Source organism: Sinocyclocheilus anshuiensis, unplaced genomic scaffold, assembly GCF_001515605.1.
Source record: "Sinocyclocheilus anshuiensis isolate Anshui unplaced genomic scaffold, SAMN03320099.WGS_v1.1 scaffold480, whole genome shotgun sequence".
Taxonomy (NCBI): domain Eukaryota; kingdom Metazoa; phylum Chordata; class Actinopteri; order Cypriniformes; family Cyprinidae; genus Sinocyclocheilus; species Sinocyclocheilus anshuiensis.
The window spans coordinates 255,276-261,457 of NW_015555743.1; the positions used below are offsets into that span (position 1 = coordinate 255,276).

General features: G+C 34.7%; 1 long non-coding RNA gene across 1 annotated transcript in view; it reads right to left on the reverse strand.

The window, feature by feature from the left end:
* Positions 1 to 2,804: 2,804 nt before the first annotated feature.
* The window catches only part of LOC107673331 (uncharacterized), a 5,784-nt gene continuing 2,406 nt past the window's right edge, over positions 2,805 to 6,182 (reverse strand). The window contains exons 2-3 of the long non-coding RNA XR_001632396.1: positions 5,457 to 5,531; positions 2,805 to 2,875 (exon numbers count right to left, since the gene is read on the reverse strand). This is a non-coding gene — a long non-coding RNA (uncharacterized LOC107673331). The remainder of the gene's footprint in view (positions 2,876 to 5,456; positions 5,532 to 6,182) is intronic.

Sequence of the window (6,182 nt, forward strand, 5' to 3'; positions counted from 1 at the left end):
AGCGGAGTCCAGCCCGGGGTCGTCACATGTGGTTGCCGCAAGCCCGCCGGCCGCGCCATTCTCAAGCCTGCCTGCCACCGCTCACTCTAGCCCTCCGGCCGCCGCTCACTCTAGGCTGCCGGCCTCCGTGTGTTTCGTTGTGAAAGCGAAATTACTTTGTTTGGTCTTCCAAAAAAAGTTAATAAACTGAACGTTTTGAATGTTCAGAGGAAATAACATTTTCATAACTTGATGGGAACATTAGCTAAATGTTCTTAGAACATATTTTGTTGGCTCTATTCAACGATTTGTGCAACATTATCGCTCAAAAATGTCAATATATGTTTCCCTGTGGCAGTTTACATGTACTATAAATATATGATGGTAAATATTGCTACTTCTGCTATGTATTGTTATATCGGTGGATATAAATGAAAATGATTAAATATGATTATTCCTTGTGTTAATTTACTGACAAACAGTAGAAAACCTCTTGATTGTTTATTAAATTATTTATTTATTACATTTATGCATTTAGCAGACTTGACTTACAAAAGATTCTACTTCTTGCATTAAACATTTTGAATTACTAAATGAATAGTAAATGGATCTTCTTGACTACAGTGAGCGTTTGGTTGAAATTAAGCATCCTCTGATTGGAAAACAGGGGAATTCGAGAATAATATGGAGAAAATATTTTCACCATATAATATTCAAAAGGTGTTTTTCACATGATTCATACTTGAGGCATTCTGTAAACTTACTATTTCATTTGAGAAGCACAGAAAAGAAAATCCCCTTCACCAAAGCTTGAGTTCCCCGGCCGAACCCTGAGGATATTCTTCTGATAATGACCTGCTCTCTACAGACTCCTGCTCTCTGCTCTCTGCTCTCAGATTCATCCGACTGGGTGCTAATTACGCTAAAGTCAGAAGACAGCACAGACAGAAATGTACATCTACCCCAGGATATTCATTATAATAAGCGTACACATTTCTCCGGCTTATTAAGGTTGGCGGAAGTCGGTTATCATCAGCGAGTAGCAGTGAACCCGAGACAACATCCTCCCACGGGCCACGTCTCCAGTTCTTCTGTCAGAGAAACACCGATTACAGCATGCGGGCCAGAACACGAGCCTTGCTCCATTACAGGCACACAATGAAAACACATCCGGAAGCTCGCTCTTTCTACCCTCATGGAAAAACATCCATCTTTTGCCAGGCGACAGGGTTGCTTGTCATTACAGGGCTCCCTGTGGCAGCTGTGATGAAAGACATGTGCATTCCCAGAAGTCTGTGGGCCAGAGAGACAGCAGATCTGAGGAGGACGCTGACTGTAGTTCACAGTTCAACATGCCATGTTCTCCCTACAAGCTGCATTTCTATGCATTACAAAGAAAACTGCTTCAGAATAACAAACTAGTCATACTATTTCATATTGCATTTAGCAGATACTTTTATCCAAAGTGGCTCGCATTTCTGATGTACATTTACCTGTTCATGCATTTATGCATGGGAATCTAACCCATGATGTGAACATGCAACCTGACGAAGTCATGAAACAACAACTTAGATATTGTTTAGGTAATTATAGTATTGCTAGTTGTACCTCTTCTGCCATTTGTTATCTCTTTCTCAAACCCTTTTGAGGGTAAATGGGTTTCTCACACTTCCTTTCAGTGTTGCAACAGTCTAGTAATTGTGATCCAAAAAAACTAACAACCAAAAAACAACATTTGAGAGATTTTTTTTTACTGTGAAACTCAACTCAATAAAGAAAGTGAATTTTCCTTGAATAATTCAGAAGCCGAGTCTCAATTTCAAGTCTTAAATTTCATATGTTCTCATTTATTTCATTTTTTAGTGTTTGACAAGCTACAATAAAGGTTTTCTCTTTTTTGTCTGACTCCTTAGTGTTTTTCAAAGTGTTGATTTTTGGCTAATTGCATGAAAACCAAGGGGGGTCAAATTGACCACAACTCAAATGTAGTACTACATTTTGTACAGCCTTTCCAAAACACATATATGTGTTGAAACTTTGCATGCATGACCCTCATGACCCTAAATGAAAATCACCAAATTTCAAGACGAAATCAATAGTTTAACTAGTATTTTGAGTAGTATGAAAATCAAGTGTGGGGCAATTTGACCCCAACACAAAAGTTGTAATGCATTCACATTCATGACCCTAAATGAAGAATATTCTCCAAACTTCAAGAAAAAAAAAGAAAAGTTTTAGCTGCATTTTGAGCAGTTTGAAAATTGAGTGTCGGTCAAATTGACCGCAACTTGAAAGTTGTAGCAATTGTTGTACAAGCTTTCCAAAACACATAAATGTATTGAAATTTTGCATGCACATTCATGACCCTAATTGAAAAATATTCTCCAAATTTCAATGAAAAATAAATAGTTTAACCAGTATTTCAAGCAGTTTGAAAATCAACTGCGGTGCAATTTGACCCCAAAACAAAAGTTGTAATACATTTTGTACAGCCTTTCCAAAACACATCTTTGTGTTGAAAAATTGCATGCACATTCATGACCCTAAATGAAGAATATTCTCCAAACTTAAAGAAAAAAAAAAGTTTTAGCTGCATTTTGAGCAGTTTGAAAATTGAGTGTCGGTCAAATTGACCGCAACATAAAAGTTGTAGCAATTTTGTACAGGCTTTCCAAAACACATAAATGTATTGAAACTTTACATGCCCATTCATGACCCTAAATGAAAACTATTCACCAAATTTCAAGAAGAAATAAATAGTTTAACAGTATTTCAAGCAGTTTTGTACCTGAGGCTGCAGTTTATTGGACCTCCTGAACACTGTGGTTGTTCTGAAAGGGTCATCTGGACAAAAACTGAGGCTGGACGGAAGGACGTTCTGTTGTTGTTTGTATACCTTGAACAGGAAAAAGTAAACAAATGTACAATTCTGATCCCACACATTCTGTTTTACACAAATTTTACACATCACATAAGTGTCAGACGCAGGGAATTCGATTGCATCAGGAACATTTTGATGTGCAACTGTCTTACGGCAGCCATCGGCTTTGCTTTATGAAATCTCCAGACATCTGCATGTCAAAGGAAGGTGAACACAGAGGACATTTCCACAGAATCAAATACCTGTTATCTCAGTACGCATGAATGGGAGTGGTTCATAAACACACGCACAACAGAATTCCTGCATGTTCGGTCCATGCGGGCAAACTGTGTATGTGTTGTGATGTTGACTGCATTGCACACATAAGCTCATAAGAAAACCTATAATGTGTAAAAGTGCAAAAACTGTAACCAGTGGACATGTTTGTTTGTTTGTTTGTTTATAAGCACAATAAACATTAGTTGACATTTCTGTAAATGTATCAGGATAAGCCAGCTGGCTAATTTCCAAGGAGATAAAGAGAACAAATTATAAAAATAAATAAATGCATACATACAATCATACATAACAATATACTATTATATAATTATAACTATTAAACTATTATATATAATACTATTATACCTTTTCTTAACATTTTGAATTATTTATTTTAGTTTTATTAATTCTGTTGTTTTTGTTATTTTTATAAGTTTTTCAAAATATGTCTAAATAGTTTTTTCTTCATTTTTATTTAAGTTTTAATTCATTTTAATTGTAGTTTTACATTAATTTTATTGTTTTTGTCATTTTATTCGTTTTTTAAATATCTCTATATAGTAAAAAAAAAAAATAAAAATGTATTTAATTTCATTTCAGTTAAAGTATATTTCAAGTAACAAGTAATTAAAAAAAAAATGTTTTAGCTTTAGTTAACTACAATAACCTGGACATGCAACCAGGTTATCTTGGAGATTGAGAACAGTAAAAATCTACATATTTGAATCTTTCATTAAAAATCTAATTTTTTTTTATTCTTTGGACTAATGTGCACAAATGAATTGTTCACAATACAAATGAGCAATAAGAAATCTGTTAAATATTAAATATGAGTTCATATAGACTTTAAATTGTATTGTGTATACAGTATAACAGCTTTATAGTTGACTATCTGCTACCCTGTTTTCTAGATATCTGCATCAGCCATTAAAAAACCCATACGATAGTGACTATCTGTTTAGGTGAAACCCACACCACAACCTGCTGCAAACATGAAACTACTCTCCAGTATGAGCCAGCAAGTTCTGACGCTCAGAAATGCCTTTGACTGTGAAGATTAACTTGTGTGGCATCACACTGACTTTAGTTTATTTACTCCCAGCCCCATATTAATAATTACATGAGTAAATACATGCGCACACTAAAGGCCCACTGTGCTGCATTTCATATTCCCATTCATCTTTGATTCCCAGCTCTGCGACAGCTGAAACTCCAGTTGGCCGATTTCATAAGCTTGTTTGGGGAGGGAAACTTCAGCTGAAACGCTGTAAGTGTCGAATCCGAGCGCAGCGCTGCACTGGAGCTCTTCAGCTGCACATGCATGCCATCATAACGCTCCTGTCAATCACTGTCAGATTTAATCATGTCATGCACATGTCATCCATCTGCTTTAATTTAACCTAAATGACACTTAAACATTGAAAAACGGTCTTGTTTTCAAGTTAAAATATTGTTTAAATGTTATTGTTAATTTTATTATCCTACTGGCATATTGTTTTTTCTTGTTTTAAATATAGATCTAAGATTTAATCTAAGGTTTAATTATGTCATGCACGTCATAAATCTTCTTTAATTCAAATTTAATGGCACTTAAACACCGGGAAAAGAGTGTTTTTGTCTTGTTTTTAAGGTAAAATATCCAAACACCCTTAAAACAATATGCATTTAATCAAAATTATCTTAAACGTTATTGACCTTTATTTTTATTACACTATTTACATATTGTTTTTTTCTTGTTATTTAAGTTTTACACGTTTTTTTTTTTGTTTTATTTTGCTTTTCAATAAATATAATTTATTGATTTTTATTTATAATTTATTTTTTAAGGTATGTTAACATGATTCTAATGGGAAACATAAGACAGAATTAAATTAAATAATTAAATTTGTTTGTTTGTTTGTTTTTCAGCTGCGGTTGCATGGCATCGAAACGCTCACGTCAGTTTTAATTATGTCCTGCACGTGTCATCCATCCACTTTAATTCAAAAATAAATGACACTTAAATACCGCAAAAAAGAAGGTTTACACAAATTTAGTGGGAAAATAAGACAAAATTAAGAAATGATTAAGATGTTTTTGCAATGAAGAGAAAAATACTTGCGGTAAATTACAAGGCTTTAATGTACAGCAGACCAGCAAGCCTTAAATTATGACTCCCAACGAACTGAAAGCAGCTTTTAGGAGGAAAGAGGAGGATCGGGCAAACGTCCCCGGTGTGGATGTGTGGAAAGATGGGAAGTAGGAGGATCTGAGCTGGCTTTAATCATATCCTGTAACCTGAGATTGACAGCTGCTCTCAGAGCCCAAATGAAGCGTGCCAGGGGCTTCATGCCATTACCTGTGAGCCTGGATACTCATTTCTCCTCCGTGTTTCGTCTCAAACACCTGCTCATTCAGAGGACTGGATATCAAACTGCGGAAACAGAGAAGAAAATAGTTCAGTAGCCTAAGGGCAACATCATTATATCCCTCCATCGTCATGCTGGCTTCCCATCGACTTCTGCTGCCACAATTCAACTAATCAGAATTAAAACATAAACATATGCTTTTAAATCAGACATTTTTAGTACCTTTAAGACCTATTTTATCTATTTGACCCATACAAGAGCCTTTTTAAAAGCACAAGTCTAATGAAAAAAAGCCACATACAAGCATTAACACGTTAAATGCCACTTGGAGATTTCAGTGAACATATCTGGCATAAAATTATGCCACAAAATAATTACTGAATCAGAGTTTTGAATCGACTCTCAGAAACAGAAGTGATTCACCAGTGTGAATTAAATATGCCAACTTTTTGCTATTCAAATGTATGTTGTTTATAGTCAGTGGTGGACGAAGTACACAAATTAAGTACTTGAGTAAAAGTACAGATCCGTATGATAAAATATTACTCCAGTAAAAGTAAAAGTACTCCGTTTTCAATTTTACTCGAGTGAAAGTACAAAAGTACTTGATTTTTTTATGTACTTAAGTAAAAAGTACAGATAGATGAATGTTTATTTTGTGGTTTTATATAGGCTACTTTTATCATTTAATTTTATATTAGCGTATTTTTTTTTTT